Here is a 19093-nt window from a genome sequence, read left to right on the forward strand (position 1 = left end):
CTAACACCTTTCTATCACCAGAGGACGTAAGTGTCCAACTGACAAGGCCACCTCCATATGCTGAGAGGCCCCCAACCCCCGCAGTTGATAGTTCAGATCCTGAGACAGGATCTCATATATTAACATGCCCTGTATTTGAGGCAGGAGGGCAGTGAATTCACCATGCTTTAAATTTCAAAACAGTGAAGCAGCTAAAAGAGGCTGTAACAATCTATGGTCCTCAAGCACCCTTCACTGTAAGCATGGTCGAATCCATTAACAACTTGAACATGACACCAGCAGATTGGACTAATATGTGTAAAGCTGTGCTAAATGGAGGTCAATACCTGTTATGGAAGGTTGCCAATGAGGAATTTTGCAAGGAGACGGCTAGGCGAAATGCAACAGCTAGTTATCCTCAGAGAAATCTAGATATGTTGTTAGGAAAGGGACCTTATGAGGATCAGCAGCAACAAATTGCATATGATCCTGGTGTATATGCACAAATTGCTGTAGATGCAGTTAAGGCATGGAAGACTTTACAAGGACATGGAGGTTTACAAGGTCAATTATCTAAGGTAATACAAGGAGCTAATGAATCTTACGCTGAATTTGTAGATAGGCTTATTCAAACAGCTACCAGAGTTTTGGGGAATACAGAACAAGCAATGCCATTAATAAAACAACTGGCTTATGAGCAAGTGAATCGTTGGTGCATAGAAGTCATTAGACCATGGAAACATGAAGATTTAAACACATATAATAAATTATGTAGAGACATTAATGAACAAGAGCAAGTCGTGGCAGCTGCAGTAAAACAGGCTTTAGATGCCAGGCCAAGAACATGCTACAATTGTGAACAAACAGGACATTTTAAAAGGAACTGCCCCATAGGAGGAGGGTTTAACAAAACTAGGTATCAAAGGAGTAGAATACTGGGTATTTGCCCACGATGCCGTAGAGGGAGACATTGGGCTAATGAATGCCATTCTCAAACCACCATAGAGGGTACTCCATTATCAAAAAATGAACAAGGACCAGGTGTTTATCCACAATATCGTGGAGAAAGGCATCGAGCTCCATTGCCAAAAAATGGACAGGGGGGCACAATGCTCTGGGGCCCAAACCCACAAATATACGGAGCACTGGAGGAACCCAGCAACCCCATCAGGGTAGTGCCCAGGACACATTGTCCATTAGATACCTCATCAGACAAACCAGAGGGAGCGCAGGGTTGGACATCTGCGCCTCCGCCAGATCAGTACTAACTCCAGAGATGGGAGTTCAAATCATTCCCGATTATGAAGGTGAAATAAAAATTATAGCCAATTCTCCAAAGGGTATATCAGTAATTTCACCAGGAGATAGAATAGCACAGTTACTAATAATACCCAGCCTACATGATAAATTTTCCAGTCGTACTGTAGAAAGAGGTTCCAAGGGATTAGGCTCCACAGGTGTAGATTGGGCTATGCTTTCTTTAAATTTAGATTCTCGCCCCATGCTAAAACTAAATATTCAAGGACATGAATTTAATGAGCTACTGTATACAGGTGCAGACCTTAGCATCATCTCTCGTCAAGAATGGCCAAAACATTGGCCATTACAACAAGCCACTCAAACGCTTTGAGGCCTAGGAGTGGCGACTAATCCCCATAGAAGTGCAATGGTATTAGATTGGAAGGATTCTGAAGGATGTGAAGGAACTATACAGCCATATATATTGGATCATCTTCCCATAAATTTATGAGAACGAGATGTCCTAGATCAATTAAGTTTGACATTAACAAATAACATCAACCAAAATGCACCCACTATTATGACTAGACAAGGTTTTAGGAAAGGAAAAAGATTAGAAAAACAAGAACAAGGTATAGCAGCACCAATACAAATAGATCAAGGAACAGACAGACATGGGTTGGATTTTCAGAAAGGGCCACTGAGACAATAAAAATTACTTGGAAATCAGAAAGACCAGTATGGGTTCCTCAGTGGTCCCTGACTAAAGAAAAGATACAAGCAGCCCATGACCTTGTCAAAAAACAATATACAACCTTCTGTATCTCCCCAAAATACTCCCATTTTTGTCATCAAAAAGAAATCTGGTAAATGGAGATTATTGCAAGATTTAAGAGCCATTAATGATGAGATGGTTATTATGGGACCTGCTCAATTGGGGATTCCTCAATTGTCTGCTTTGCCAAAAACTTGGTATGTTTTAGTTATAGATATTAAAGATTGTTTTTTTTTTCAATTCCAATTCATTCTGAGGATAGTCCAGGTTTTGCATTTACTATCCCTGCACTGAATCATGAAGGTCCTGATCAGAGATATGAATGGAAAGTACTCCCTCAAGGGATGGCTAACAGCCCAACTATGTGTCAAATTTATGTTAACAAAGTAATCCAGCCACTTAGAAATCAAAATCCTGAACTACAAGTATTTCACTATATGGATGATGTATTATTAGCACATAAAGATAAAAACACATTGCTAGAATGTTATGCCACACTTACAAACTTATTAAAAAATTATAATCTAGAGATAGCAATAGATAAAGTACAATTAAATTTTCCAATTAATTATTTAGCAGTTCTATTATCCTCAACCATGGTCCATCCACCAAAAATTCAAATACGAGTAGATCAACTCAAATCACTTAACGACTTTCAAAAGTTATTAGGAGACATAAATTGGATAAGGCCTTATCTAGGCATACCAACAGGAAAGTTGGGACCTTTATTTGATATCCTAAAAGGTCCATCAGATCCAAATTCACCCCGAATGTTAACGCCTGAAACAAGAAAGGCATTAAAAATCATTGAAACATATATGGAAAATATGCATTTGGATAGAATTGATATAAGTTTGCCTTTATTATTTATTGTACTACCAACAAAAAATATCCCTACAGGAGTATTTTGGCAAGAAGGTCCATTATTATGGATACATTTATCTTATTCTCCTAACACTATTCTTACTAGGTATCCTGAGGCTGTAGGACAATTAATACTCAAAGGAATAAAAGCAGTGACTTGTGGTGGTGTTGGGGTATTTTTGCTAATGGTGTCATCGGTGGTACAATTTTTCCAAAAGGAGCCATCACTGAACTGCTTGCAGAACTTGCCTGGACTATGTATCACTTGTATGCATTGTGAACTCATTTGTATGCATTGTGAACTATCCGTTGGTACAGTGACTTGTGGTAGTGTTGGGGTATTTTTGCTGATGGTGTCATCGGTGGTACAATTTTTCCCAAAGGAGCTGTCAATTGGCTTGGTGTATCTTCCTCCCTTCTGCTTGTCATGGTCATTCAGCTAAAATTTGGGGGCCAACATAGGTGAGGCAAAGAACCTCATCCCCCCGCTGGTACAAAGACCTATCCACAGATGTGGCTGTATGCTGGACCGGTAGTCAGTGACAGGTAAGATCCAATTGCAATGGTACCAACCTAAGACAGGAGGCTGACGCCTTGAGGTCAGCTCATCCGATAACGGGTAAGAACCATATGTATTATTGGACAACCTTCGGCAGGCATGGTCCCTAAGCCACATGCTTGTTTAAACAGAGAGGGGGAGATGTTGAGAGCCACAGCCGAAGGGGCCCCAGCAAACTTCCGACTCCCTGTGGCTACTTCTCTATTTCTCTCCCCTTCCATGAGCTCTTAGGCTGGCTTACAATTCCACTGGCATTTTCTGTAGAATGAAAAAAAAAATTTAAAAAAAGAGAAAAAAAGACATTGTTCTTGTAAAAGAAAAGAGAGATTAGTAACCTTCCATTTGCTTCTTATCTCCTGCTTTTCTGCTAAAGAGGATTTGGAGAGAGAGTTCATTTTGTTCAAGGTAAAGAGGGAGGCTTTTCATGTTCTTCCAGCTGGCCAAGATCACCTGGTTTCCAATTTGGGGGATGTGAGTGATTGTTTATCTAGAGATTACCAACCCATGCTCCTAACTAATCCCCAGCCCTGGGGGACCAGGGAATGTGATGTTACATTTATTTATAGACGAGATTGTGCAAAGGCAGAGTGCATGGGTCTTCTCATATGTGCAGGCAATCTTCCCATCAGCTCCCATGAGCATGGAGGCCCTTTCTAACTCAGAATCAGGAGAAAACTCAGGCAGCCAGGAGATAATTTCCTAATGGTGATGGTCAGTGGAGAGTAGGTTTGTATACACTTAAGAAGATGCCTATACCATGTATGTGCATTCACTTGTGTGAATTTGAAAGTGCTTGTGCATCGAATCTTTGTGGTTGTGCCAGGAGATGGTGTTTTCAGGTATATAGAAAGATGTGAATGGATGTGTGTGTGTGTGTGTGTGTGTGTGTGCACGTGCACGCTTGCAATTAGTGTGGCACATACTGTGATTTTGTGTGTATATAGGAGCCTAAGGGACATAGTGCACACACAGGAAGTATGGTCATGCTTATGTTAATCTATGTGTAGAAATTTTCCTCCTAAATATAAGTGATTAGTTCTTCAAAAAAAGAGAATTCCATTCTTGTCCTCTCTCTTCCTGTCAAATTTAGAGTGAGACCCTATCTTGGTTTTGAGCTAGACAGATCAGTGTAGTGTATTCCAGTATAGTATGGAGAAGAATTTGTGCAATCTCTAATCCATCATCTGGGGACCAGACTCTAGCCAAGAGAGAAGTAGAGCCAGATATCAAATCAGAGCTCAGAGACTTCTTCCACCTTGCATGAGATAACCTTGGGTGGAGTATAGGAGGGAAGCAACAGAGTCTCACCCCTTGAAGAAGGTCTGGGAGAAGGCAGGAGAGTTCTACCATATAGTCTCTTCCTTTGCATCCTTGTCAAAACCAATTAGCCATAGATGTACAGGTGTGTTTCTGGACTCCCAATTCTAGCCCACTGGTCTATGTACTCCTGCAGCATTTTGAGCACATGAGTTCTGCATAGATGGAAATTGTTCCAAGCACATAACTGGAGAATCCTAATAAAGCTGAAAGGGACTTCAGAGCTCAATCAAATCTCCCCTGCTCCTAAACAGTATTTACCAAAGCCCCTCTGGCCCTGGAGCAGATAGCTCCTGGAGTGAGGCTACATAACCCCACAGCATATGTTCCCAGAAAGTTCTTTCTTCTCTGAGGACTAGTTTTGTTTCTATGTAACTTCCACCTCTATCTTTTGGACTTCTGATGTGTAAGTGACTTTCTCTCACTCGGAGCCAAGTAACATAAGGGGGAAAAATATCTGCTTTGTCCTGAGTTCAAATCCTACCTTCTCATTAACTAGTAATGAAATCTGAGGCAAGGTTTTTTTTTTTTTTTGTTTTTGTTTTCTGAGTTGCATTTTCTTCATGGGAAAAATTCAAACTGGTGATAATGTTCCATGTCTCACAAGTTGATGGACAGATTTGATGACATGCAGGCTCTGTGGGTCATCTTAAGAGCTTAACTGATTTTGCTTCCCTCTGCATCACGATGCTTCCGACCCTCAAAGGCAACGATCCTAACCCTCAAATCCAACCTTCTCTAGTCTAAGCAGCTCTATTTCCCTCACCAGTTCATGTTATTTTATTGGCAAATGCTTCAGGATTCTTTCTTCCACGTAGATGGGTCGTTGGGGAAGTGTCCTGCTTGGGTCTGGACACTGGGCTGCCGCTGTGCTCTGAGCACTGCAGAGGGACCAGGGTATTCACCTCCAGGATAAAGAATGGTGCAGCCTCATCAATTCAGTGCCTGTCTGCCCCAGGCCTCCACAGACACATTTGCTACGCTGACTCATGGCACAGTTCCGTCATTAAGGGCGCCACGGTCTCTCCCAGTTCTCCCTTGTCCGATATTTGTGCAGGGATATTTTGTGGTGAAGGATATTAGTTCATATTTTAGTCACAGGAAATAATGCTCCTTTTCTTCACCAATGTCCTAGGCAATCTGTTCCCTGCTTATTTCTCTACTCCTCTCACTCTCCTCTCACGTCATTCACGCTAGACCCTCTGGTCTGTGATTCCTGCAGTCACCTTGGCCATTCCCAGCTCAGATGCTTGGCCCCAACTATTTGCTTGGCCAGGGAACTGCTGACTTTCATGATTTCTCACTTGTGCCTTCTTCTCACAATGCAGGTCCTGCCCAGACCCCAAACTCCAAACCTCTAAAGAGTTCATCCCTATCCTCCTGCACTGCATTTCATTTCAGAACACTTATCACCATTGTGTGATGGCTGTACTAGTTTATGGTTAGTCTTCTGAATGAAAACTGAGAGCTCAATAAAGCAAGAAGAGATAACTTGTCCACCACGTTCATCTCTGAATCTCTAGCACCTAGCACAGTGCCTGGTGCGTGGTAGATATCCAGTAACTAAGTTTTGAGTGAAAGAATGTCAACTGAATGAGTTTATTCCCATTGCACATGAACTCATTGGGCTTGAGCATTTGGAAGGAACCTCTATGCTGGATTCTTTTCATGGTGCTTGCTCCCCTGGCTCTCCCTGCACCATGTCACCTACATATTTGCTCAGGGTGCTCACTTCACCCAAGTTACAGGGGATATATAATAATGAGGTTAGGGCCCAGGATAAGCACACTGCAAATTACCAAGGCCTCTCAGCGTCCTGTAATGTGCCCCAGGGCTCAAGGAGGACCACAGTGGGATGGACAAGATGACCCGATGCAAAACTCTCCTCCAAGGGGAGAAGAAACAGGGTATCTTTATTATACTACATTTTGGTTTGGCGGCGGGGGTGGGGGGGGGCTTAAGATCAAAAACTGGTAGTGAACACTAACAGCAGCAATAGTAGCAAAACTGATAACCAAAATTATTTCCCCTTCTGTCAATGAGGGATCACATTAGAATGAGGAGTAAAAATATTGGCAATTACATGTGGCTCAGCCTGGTAATCACCCCTACCTTCTAGGGCACAGTTGCTTACTCAGTAGCGCTGGTGATTTGTTCTTGCTGATATTTTGCCGTCGCTATGATTATCGGGTTCCCACTTTGGGCCAAATGCTCTGCTGGGTGTTTCACGTTGGTCATCCCCCTTAATCTTCCCGAGGATGGAACCTCTCCTCCCTGCTCTTGCATTTCCTTCCACCTGGAGGGAAATAAATCAGGGTAGCACTTCCGGCCTCTCCCATTCCACCTCCATCTTTGCCTCTGTGGAAGCTGAGTTTTCTCCTTGGTGAGCTGGGAAGGAAGAACTGTGAATGAGTAGCTCAGTCCTTTCTACTTCTCTCCTTCGTGAAAGGAGATGCCCATCAGAGGCAGGTCTGTTCTCCTCTGTCCCCCAAGCTCTGCCCTCAGGGCAGTCCCCTTTTTATTGACCATTGATGGCTCTAATTAAGAGCCTTCCCCGTCCTACCACCATTTGTTCATCTGACTTTACTTTTCCCCAAAGCACTCACTACATAACAGTTTATTTATTTGTTTGTTATGTTTTAAAATGTTCCATATCAGTGTGTTTCCCCCTCCCCTTCCTCCATTTCACACTGTCCTCTAGGTCCAGAGCCTAGAACAGAGCCTGAGAAATAGTAGGAGCTTATAGATGAACAGACATGGTTCCCACTGTTTATAAGCTATTCCCATTTAAGTGCAGAAGCAAACAACAATGGAAGTAAGCATTTGAAGCTTGAAGACTGACAATCTTGTTCACTCACTCAGGGAATTCTGCACGGAGCACCACACAGAGCTGAGCAGCCCGACCATCTCTGGGTGGTGTCTGAGCTAACCCAGGGAAGAAGCTGCTGCTGTGGCCCAGCCTCCCGACACTAATAGGAAGCAGCATTTGGAACTTTGCACAAATGGCAAATGACACAAAATTTGGTCAAGGGTGCATGTGTGTTACAGTCAAATACTGCAATGTGCACTAACAGCGTAATTAATGACACTTGTAGTCACACACACACACACACACACTGACGGCTTTGACGGACATAGCAAACGACTCTTCAGTGTGACTGCATTTGTTGCACTCCTTAGTTTTACACTTTTAAAAAAGTGTAATGCTTCTTGTAAAATGTAGACAATGCTTGTTCCCCTTTTTCTCATACTGGTTTGATTGCAAATAAGCCTGCTCATCCCTGGTGTACAGCACCCCCATCCAAGGCACATTTCCCAAGGTTTCAGTGATGCCTAGGGAGCTCTGAAGATCTGGAGCCTGGACGGAGGAGTCCAGTGGGATCAACAGCCCCAGTTCAGCCCACCCCAATCCACATATATTGAATGATTATGTGCTGGTAATAATAATAATAATAATAATGATACTACTACTATTAATAATAATAATGGTTGTGGCTGGATCCTTTGATGCAGGGCAACAGTTACAGGTGATCTCTCTCTTCACCTTTCAACTTCCAATTAGAGAAGTCCCATTTATTTGAAATTGGATTAGGAGTGAGGCTTTTTAATAACCCAAGGAACAAATTTTATCCCTCATTCTCCATCTTGCCTCTGCCTAGTGGAACTCAACTTCCCCAAAATAGCAGCAACGGTTCACTTCTTGAACTTAAACTTTTCACATTATGACCCGCTTCTCTCTCTGAATCATCAGCATTTCCCATCGAGGTGGGATCCATATTATCCTTCCCCTTCCTGTGCGGAGGAGGGGACTGGAGGTTCAGAGGTTGTCTTGCCCAAGGTGCCTAACGAGAAAGTGCAGAAAGGGCTTCTTGCAAACGCAGGTTCTCTGTTGCCCAGCCAGGAGCTCTTTCCAGGCTCCCCTGTCCCTGTCCCCACCCACCCACCCACTTCTTACAGTGGTTCTGTTTGTTCCCCTCGGGCAGAAACTCTGCGGCAGCTTCTAAGTTGACTGTTAGGAACAATCAGGTGCCTGAGGGCTCCACCCACCAGTCCCGCTGGCAGAGTCAAAGGAATTTGCCTGCTTCACTAGAAACTGTCATCCTAACACACAGCGGCCGATTCGCCTCTGGGGGCCCAAACAGCCAGTTTTAGTGGAACACAGGGGCTGCCTTCCTTTTATCTTTTTAATTTTTAGAAAGCAAAATTGCATTTTTTGTAAGAGAGAACCACACTTGGATGTGCTTTGGAAGCGCCTCCCAGTCCTCTCTGGCTTGTCCCTGTGGTTGGCGAGTCCTGACTAGGGCAAAGGCTTGATGTCTTACAGGAGATTGCCGATGAAAATAATAACTTGTGCTGGTTGTCGAGAGGGAAGATGGGAGGGGAGGGGAGGGGGATAGTAGGGGATAGGAAAGGTAGCAGAATACAACTGTCACTAATATGGCATTATGTAAAAAGGTGAGTGTGTAACCAATGTGATTCTGCAATTTGTATTTGGGGTAAAAATGGGAGTTCAAAACCCAATTGAGTTAAACGTATGAAAGATGATATATCATGAGCTTTGTAATGTTTTGAACAACCAATAAAAAAGAAAAAAAATAGTAACTTGAAGAAATCTCAAGGATGAAGGGCTGGAACTCAGTGCATGAGGCTGAGACGGTGGCACAGTTGTCCTCTGGAACCTGTATCATCATGAGTGGCAGGAAGGGCACCTGTATTTGACTTTGGCTTTGAAATCCTACCAGGCCACCTTGCCCTGTCACCCCAGGACACGGCCCAGGAATCTAGTCCCTCGGGTTTCTCCTTCCTTTCCCAGCCACCAGCCCCCACTAACACTTCCTCCTCTTCCCTCTTACGCTCCTGGTCTGTCCTCCTCGAGTGCTGTTGACTAAAGTGGCCACAATTCCCCACTCTTCCCTGTACTTTCCAGCCTTCTTTATGGAAAGCTGGGCCTTGAATCTGGACTGTGCTATGACTTTCCTTGAGACAGGGCCTGGCAGGACCTTGTGCCAGTTCTGAGCCCCGTCCCAAGGAGGCCTTGCATGTTTCTGCCCGCTCTCTTGGAAGCCTGCAGTTAGCTATGTCGACTCCCCAGGCTCTCCAGCTGGATGCTCAGGAATATATAGCCCTTCACCATCCCTGGCACCCCCGAGGAAACAGGCCACCCCCAAAAGCAGAGCTGCAAATTGATTGGCAGTTGACTACAGATTTAAGAACGTGCCCAGCCAAGACTAGAAGAATGATTCAGATGAGCCAAGACCAATTGTGGACCTGCAGAATTGTGAGCTAACTAAAGGGTATTACCTTAAGCTACTAAGTTTGAATGTTGTTTCATATGCAGCAAAAGCTAAATTGCTGTCGCTTCCTTTTCATACTTTTCCAAATTCTCCTCTAGAGCCACTTGTCATTGACACAAATTGGCTTGGCTCTCCAGCTCCAATGAAGCTCCCAGCAACCATGACTGTGACAGCCAGGGTGAACTGCTCTCCTAGTGCTCTTTCCCTAGCCACAGTCCAGGGGGAGAGCTGCCATCCTCCTCTCAGCTCGACGTCCACCCCCGGCCTGAGATGAGCATATGGCCCGATTTGGACAAAATCAGAGTATTTTCCTCCCAAACAATGATTTCTCCAACTGGGGGAGGGTATGGGGACCAAATCAGGACAGGCAGAGTCTTGCCTGGTCCCTCCCAACTGGAGAGCGGAAGCTGTGTAAGAGGAGCTTCTTTCCAAACCGGAGAGGAGACTGCAAAGAGGTCAGTGGGCAACTCCTTGAGAGATGGAGAACCTGGCCTAAGATGGAGAACCTGGCCTAAGATGGAGAACCTAACCTCCCTAAGACAGGGAGAGAAGGTGACTGCCGCTGAGCGTTGACCAACCCGACTTTGCCATCTGCTGAACCAGTGCTGTCTTCTGTTGGCCTCAGCTAGCTGGAGTTGAGCCCGTGTGACCTGTGCCAGAGTTCTGAGGACAATCTTGTTCCATGAAACACTATTCTCCAAGCCCTGACACCTGCAGAAAGACCTTGCCTAGCAAGGTGCCTCTGGCCTTGGTCTAGCCTAACGGGAAGGAAGTGGCTGAACATTTCCTTCCAGGCCTCTTTTCTTTCCATTCATTTAAAACATGGTGGCTGTGGCTGGTGAGACCTGGCCAGTCACACAGGCTCCACCTTTGGAAGATCCATGTTCAGATGGGATGAGATGAGCTGCTCATTAGTTCTCTCTGGCCTGGTAAACACTGGGGCAAAGACACTGTGATAACACAGGCAAGGTCATGGGCTCCCGGGGCACACGGGGAGGGCTTCCTGGCGGAGTCATTTCATGTGCTGAGTAGGACAGCTAAGGGAACTAGTGGTAACCAGCCAGATGGGGGGCAGAAGGCCCAGGGTGACACTCTTCTGAAGGGCCAGGCTATGCGGAAATGGGTGTGGAGAGTTCCGAGAACAGCCTGGAGTTGGAGGTAAACTCAGAGGGTGGAGGATGAGAAGAGGAAGCAGCTAGAAAGGCTTGCAAGGGGCCAGGGTGGGGATGGACTTTGGGGTCATGCTAACGAGATCGGGCTGTTTGTTTCTCCTGAGAGCAGTGGTGAGTTGTGGGAGGTTTCCATCTTGAGAACAGTCCAGCAGACACGTGCTGGAGGAAGAGAGGTGATATTCAGACTCAGGAGCTTACGGGAACCCAGGGAGATGGGTTGGTAATCGAGGAGGCAGACAAGAAAGATCTGAGCTGTTCACATCAGCGACCTGGGATGGAGGGGAAAGGAGGATTAGAGGGTATGAAGGAGGCCAGAAGTGTCAGGAACAGGAGATTAATGGAAGGTGAGGGAGGAGGGGAGGAAAATCTTCCCCACATTGCTTCTATCCATGACACGTCACCCCTCAACAGGAAGCACAATGCGGCAGCCTCCAAGTCCAAGTTCAACAAAGCCCTTGGTCTATGAAATCCTTGGACAAGATCGGTGAGAGAACCTTGGCTCCTCCAGTCCTGGCTGACTTTGTAGCTATAAGCATCAATGTTCTCTCCCCAGTCCCTTAAGACTGCCAAAAGCAGAGGCTGCCACACACACACACACACACACACACACACACACACACCCGCCCCCCGCGGCAAAACAAATCTTCTACATGTCCTTTGAGAGAGAGGCAGCCGGGAGAGCAGGGGCCTCCTGTGCATTTCCCTCTCTGCAGGACCTTGGCACCCCAAGTCCTAGCTGGCTTGGGCGCTGACTCGCCAATGCCTCAAACAGCTGTGTCTGTGGTTGCTATTGTCGTTGTTGATTCATCTTTTATAGTTGCTCTTGGCAAGAGGGTTGATCGGAGACGACTCCTCCAACTGGGGTGAAGTTGGGAGTTCTAATTTCAATGGCCTCTAATTCAACAGCAGATACATTTCTCCTCCGGTCCCTTCTGCGGACGACGTGGGTGAGAACCTCACATGAGCACCCAGTGTGGCCAAGACGATTGCTAGGTGCTTTATGTAAAACAGAAGTGGAATTCTTTAGTCGTCGAGTGCAGTGGCCCTCAAGAGAGACGGCCTGGGTCTAAATTCAGAATCTAGTTCTTAAAACGCGGGCAACTGATTTCACTACTGCATATCCCAAGGTCCTCGTTGACAAAATGAAGATCGAAAGACACCTGTCTTCTGGGACTATCGTGAGAACTAGATGGCGTGCTACCGTCAAGCTCATGCCGCACTCTTACCGAGCACCTAATGAATGATGGTGCGGGATATTTTTTCCAGAACCCTGGGAAACAGTTCCCACAGATCCTCCCTTTCCAATGGTGAAACTGAGGTTAGGAGAAGAAAAGGTGGGTGTATATGAACGCACATGAGTGTAAGTAAGCGTGTGAGTGTGCAGCAGGCACGTGAGGGTACAAGAGTGGGGGGGAGAGTGTGTGACAGGATCAGAGAGAGAATCCCAGAGGGCTAAACAAGCCAAGGAGGGGAAGGAGAGGCCAGGGACAACGCCAGTTACGTTGTCATCAGAACAAGAAGGGGAAAAGGAACAGGGCCTGGCATGGTCTGTAGGAAGGGGCTCCTGAAGCAGGACTCGGTGGAGGGAGAAGCAGGGGGATTTGGTGACAACCTGACTGCTGAATTTAAGACAGATGTCAGAGGGGACCCTAAGAGTGCCCATCTGACACTGGAAAGGAGGATCACCAGTGAAGACCCCTTTGTGAAGCAGAATCAATGGAGAGACAAGAGAACAGGGGACAGGGCAGGTGAAAACCAGGTGTTCCTCAGAGACCTGAACCCGGACAACAGGGCTGGAGAGCAGGCCCAGAGAGAGGCCCGAGGGGACTTTCCCAGTGTCCACGGAGGAAAAAAGCCAAGAAGAAAGTGAGACTTGCTGACCAGGGAGAAAGCAAGGTGTCTTCCACAAGTTCAATCCATTTGGTAATTCTCTCTGACTCAACGCTAGACCCTGCTTAGTACCTGTGAAAATGCCTGAGTATTTTGAGAAAGGGAGAGGACATAGATGGCTTGTGCAGAATTCTTCCTTCTTTCCTTCCTTCCATCCTTCTTTCAATCCCCTTTATTGCCCACTCAGTTCCCATGACTTGTCAAGCATTAGAATATGAAAACATAAAGGTGATCCCTAGCCTCCAGAAACTCTTATCCTGACAGGAAGACAATTACATAACTAAACATTTAGCTGGAATTTATCTTCTGCCCTGTAGATAGTATCACATGTGGATGGTTCCTGGCGGGGCGTGAGGAGGCTGCCCTCAGCCCTCACCGCGCCTTGCTGGCCGACCTTGAGCACAGCACCCCCCACGTACTGATAAGCTGGGAAGATCTCCTGTTGCTCAGCTGGCCTTCCGCAGCTATAAATGGAGGGGTTTGGATCAGATGACCTTGGAGGTCTATTTCAGAAATTGACTCCAAGAATCTCTCTTTGGTAGAGGCGCGCAGTCACAAGACCTGATTCCATTTCCCCGGTTTCCCTCCCTACCCACAGCATTTGCTGATAGGGTTACACAAGAAAGACTTTCAAGGGAACAGGGCTGTGAATAAATTTTGCAAGCGGCTGATGTGTGAGCACAGACGCATCCTGTAGCGGACCCGGGGAGAAGCTTTCCGGCAGCCTGAATGGCTTGGGCTCTGTGATTTATTGGAGTGTGAGGGCTGTTGCCTGGCTTCTTGACTTAACTTCTATAGTTCCATAAATCTCCTGGCTCTTTTCTTAAATGACACAGAAAGGGGGAAGCGAGGGGTGAAGGAGGGGGAAGGATTTCAGTGGAGAAGCAGAGCAGGTAACGTGGCCTTGTCTTTTCCTCTGGGACCTCGGCTCATTCTCATCCTCCTTTCTTAGCGCCCTACGTTGGCCTGTAACACTCCCTGGGCGTGGTCACAGAGGGACTGCTGGGAGGTCCCTTCTGCTCTCTGAGGACTGTTCCTTTGCTGGACAGAGGTTTTTCAGCTGGATGTGACCTCCCGGGTCTGTATTTGCTTTGCCTCTGCTAATGTAGCCAAGAAATCATCACCAAGACCAATGTCGGGAAGCGTCGCCTCTGCGCTTTCTTCTGGTTTTACAGTTCAAAGGTCTCACATTTAAATTTCAACCATTTGAGTCATGTTTTATGTCTGGTGTAAGATAAGAGTCCAAATGCATTATTTGAATGTGGTTGTCCATCTTCCCAGGGCCACTTGCGGAGGAGACTGTCCTTCCTCTGTGTGTCTCCTTGGAACCCTCATCAAAGCTACTTGGCCATGTAGACGCGGGTCTATTCTGGGCCAGCTATTCTGTTCCGATGGTCTGTATTTTTTTTTTCTTTGCTAGTAGCACATTAGTTTAGCTACTGTATCTTTGTAATACATTTTGAAATAATGAAGTTCAATGCTATAACTTTGTTCTTCTTCCTCAAGATTGCTTTAGCTAGTCAGAGTCTTTTGTGTTTCTATATGAATTTCAGGATTTTCTTTATTTCTGTAAAAAAAAAAAAGGCATAGGGATTTTGATAGGGATTGTAATGAACCTATAGATCAAAAATAGGGTTAATATCCAAAATATATAAGGAATTCCTACAATTTAATACTAAGAAAACCCAAATGATGCTATTAAAAATTGACAAAGGACTTTAAGAGATGTTTCTCCAAAAAGGACATAGAAATAGCCAACAGGTGTATGAAATCAACATCCTAAACTATCAGGGAAACGTGAACACCACAATGAGACGTCGCCTCATGCCTGTTAGGAAGGCCCTTATGTTAAAAGTAGCAAGTGTCATAAAAGGGAATCAGTCAGTGTTGGGGTGGGTGTGGAGGGATCAGAGCCCTCGCACAGAGCTGGCGGGAATGTCAGGTGGTGCAGCCCGTAGGGAAGGTGGTGTAGAAGACCTCCACCTCAAAAAATTAGAAATGGGAAGGAGGGACAGGCAAAGGGAACAACAGCAGAATGAATCTGACCAAACTTCCATAGGAACGTTCATGAATGTGTACAGTGAATCCCAAACACAAGTGTATCCACAAGACATGAATTTAAAAAAACTATGAATAAATTACAGAAAAATTAGCAGAGTAAAGGGAGGGGAGCAAGGGGAGAAATAAGGGCAAGAGGAGAAGAAAATTAAATAACTATTTTATTCCTTATGATGCTAAAAAAAATTAGAAATGCAACTACCTTATGATTCAGCCATTCCGCCTCTGGGCATATATCCAAAAGAATTGAAATCAGGATCTCAAAGAGGTATCTGCACTCTCATTCATTATAGCCATATCTACAATAGTCAAGATATAGAAACAGCCTAATGTCTATCAATAAATTAAGTGTATTATATAAATACGTGGAACACTATTCAGCCTTTAAAAAGAGGGAAATTCTCACATGTATAATAAGTAGATGAGCCATTTATTTATGCTGATGGACAAAAGCCCGTCACAGAGGACAAATTACATGTTACTTATATGAGCCCTCTAAAAGAGCCCAACTCAGAACAGTGGAACGGTGGTTTCCGGGACTTGGGAACAGGTGGGGAGTTGCAGAGCAGTGGGGATAGAGCTTCAATTATGCCAGAGCCGTGACTTCGAGAGATCTGCTGTGTGCCATGTGCCTGTAGTTAGCAGCACCGTATCGCACACTTTAGAGTCTGTTAGGGTGGGAAGATCTCACGTTATGTGTTCTTACACACACACACACACACACACACACACACACACACACTTTTTTTGGAGATGTGAGTAGCACCCAGAGCTTCTGCGTGGCCAGCTGGACTCCCACCAAGCCTCTAGTTCTTCATTTACTCAATATGACCGGATTCTGCCACTCCTCTCCACTGCAGCAGTCACCTCACCTGGCATAATTCTTTGGAAGGTGAGCTCTGGGGACGGACTTTACCACTTCCTAGTGATACGAACGTGGAAGTTAGTTACTCTCTCCGTGTCTCAGTTTTCTCACCTGCACAATGGGTGTAATAAAGGTACCTGCTACTTGAGGTTGTCATCCTGTTGAGTGAGATGATCCACATAAGTGTTTAGCTCAGAGTCTCTGACGTGGCTGCCACACTCATGGTTGGCCCCCGCCAGCTTCTCTCCCCACCCCCAGCACTGTTAAGAGCCTCGGTGGCTTCCCACAACCTCCTGGGGACCCCAAGATGAATGTGTGTGTCCCTGTCTCTACTCCTCAGCTTCGAGTTCCTCAAAACCACTCACCTACATCCCACCACAGATTCCCTGAGCTGGATGCTCCCTCCTCCTCCTCAGTAACTTCTTCCCACTCCTCAGAGGCCTGCAGACAGACCATTCCCTTAGGAAAGCCCTGTGTTGATTTCTTAGGGCATCTGTATCTAACCACCACAACTGGGCAGAGGAACACCATGGAAACTTCTTCACTCACAGTTCTGGAGACCAGAAGCCCCAAATCAAGGCGTCAGGAAGTTTGGCTCCCTCTGGAGGATCTGGAGGAGACTGCACCCCGTCCCTCTCTGGTGTTCACTGAGGATCCTTGATGTTCCCTGACTTGGGGCCTCCCAACTCTGTCTCTGCTTCTGTCCTTACAGGACCTCATTCTCTGTGTCTATCGGGCTCAGATTTCTCTCTCTTTTCTCTTAGGAGGTCACCAGTCATTGGGTGGAAGGCACAGTCTGAATCCAGGATGATCTCGTCTTCAGGCCCTTAACTTAATTTTAATGTAAAGATTGATTTCTAAATAAGATCACATCCATACGTCTTAGGGCTTAAGACTCGGATGTATCTTTTGAGAGACTCACCTCAATCCACTCAACTGCTCACAAAGTCCGCCCTGACCCCAATACCCACATCTGCCCTGTGGTACACATCTCCATATGTGCTCACGAATCTGTGATTTTAGCTTCCACAGCTGTCACAAAAGTTCTCATTTACCTTCATTCCTGTGGTCACGTGATAACCAGTCACACTAGAAGCTGAGTTCCATGAGGATAGGAATCATGTCTGCTAGGTTCTTGGATCCCCAGAGACAAGACTGGTTCCAGGGGTATAACCTGAGCTCAAATTTAAATAGAGACCATTGGGAAGCAACTCCTGATAGAGTGCTAAATAAAAACAAACAACAACAAAAAAAAAAAAACAAAAAAAACGCAACCTATAAAATTCATACAGAGAAAGAGAAAAAGAAAAATACACACACCAAAATGTGAACAATGATTATAGCTGATATCAGAATTAAAGGTCATTTTAATGTTCTTTTCTATACCTTCTGCATTTTCTGTTTTATACATTGCATTTGTTTGAAAGCCTGTTTAACTTATTTTCTACTACAAACACATGGTACTGATAACATTTAGAAATCCCTGGGAGAATGGCTTCAGAAATATCACCACATAGCCTTTGTGGTACCTAGTACGCAAGGAGACAGAACAAATCGCATTTAGTTCTTTTTCTAGAATGTGGGTCCAATGATTCACAACAGACCTTTTGTGATTATTAGAAAAATCAGGGTTGTTTTTCGCTAATAGATCAGAGTTGACCAGAACTGAATTAGTCATAATCGTTATCTGTTATTGGTCCACACGTGGTTCTCTGTCCTTTACTTCCACACCGGGGGAGCTATCCACAGTCTCCACGGGAACACTGAGCTTCATCGACACGTGTGCTGCTCCTGCATCCCCGGCACACACACAGCCTCTGAAACCCAGACCCTCTGGGTGCCTCGCTGGCCCACACCTGGGTGTATAAACCTGCGCTGAGTTTCAGAGCCAGGATCAGGTTGTCCCGAGTGAGCAAGCCAGGTCCAGAGAGCTCCTGCAGATGCCTTCTTAACAAGGACCATTGGCCCTCGAAGGCCTGTGTTTCCTTACAGCAGCACCTGGCTCCTCGGGACAGCCCTTAACAGCCGCCTGAGAGCAAGCGAACGCGTGGAGAAAGCAAGACGTGGGCTCTGGCAGTGGCATTGAACTTTGTTAGCTTTGGATGAAAAATGAAGTCAGGCGCCTCTCGGGTCTGGGAAGTCTTGGCAGGATTCCTAATTGGTCTAACAGTGGTTCCCAAACTTGGATAATAAAAATCACTTAAAATGCCAATTCCTGGGTCCCACTGCTGAGCCTGCGGTCCTACTCCCTCTACGTGACCCTAATGCACCGTAGGGCTCGGCAGGCGCTGGGGTAGAAGGAGACAGGAGCTCAGAGTGCAGAGACTGAGCCTATTTTTGTCTCAGGATGGTTTTCCACAGGGAATTCTTGATGCCGTGGTCACCCGAGGCCTCCTTCCCTGAGGTATCTCTGCAGCATCGTGGGCCATAGTTCCGTGGGGAAGGAGAAAGGGCCCCTGAGCTGAGAGGGAAGCTTGGGAGCACCTTGATAGGCCTGCCCAACCAGGCCGCCAGGGAAGCGGCAGGCAGAAGTAGACAGGTAGGGTGGGCCCTGAGCTGATGAAAAATTCCAGGTCTCCCCAGGGAGAAAAGATTGAAATAAGAGAACTTCAGAAAAGTCAGAGGAAACAGTTTGAGCTGACACATATGCAGCGGTGGAGTCTTGCCACTTGGCACTAGTGGCATTTGGGGCCAATAACTCTGTGTTGGGGCTACTGCCACTGTCTTCTGCATTGTCGGATGCTGAGCAACAACAGCATGGGCCTCTCCCCGCTGGATGCCAGGTTTATCCCATAAGTTGTGAAAAACAAAATATCTCTAGATATTTCCAAAGGATCCCCTGGGGATCTCCACTGAAAGCCTCTGAGTCAAGGCTTATTATGGGAACGGAGGATACAGTGTGGTAAATCCCCAGTCCAGGCCTGGCACGTGATGTGGGCTCAGCCAACACTGGTTTCCTCTCCCTTCCTGCCTAAGGCTGCTCTTGTGTTTTTGGTGAGAAGATTGGTGCCCCTCCTGCTAGGAGGTATGGATCACAACTCTAGCCAGGGATGTGACCCCTTTGTTGTGTGACCTTGGGAA

The sequence above is a fragment of the Callospermophilus lateralis genome, chromosome 4 (assembly GCF_048772815.1).
Source record: "Callospermophilus lateralis isolate mCalLat2 chromosome 4, mCalLat2.hap1, whole genome shotgun sequence".
In the NCBI taxonomy this organism is placed as follows: Eukaryota; Metazoa; Chordata; class Mammalia; order Rodentia; family Sciuridae; genus Callospermophilus; species Callospermophilus lateralis.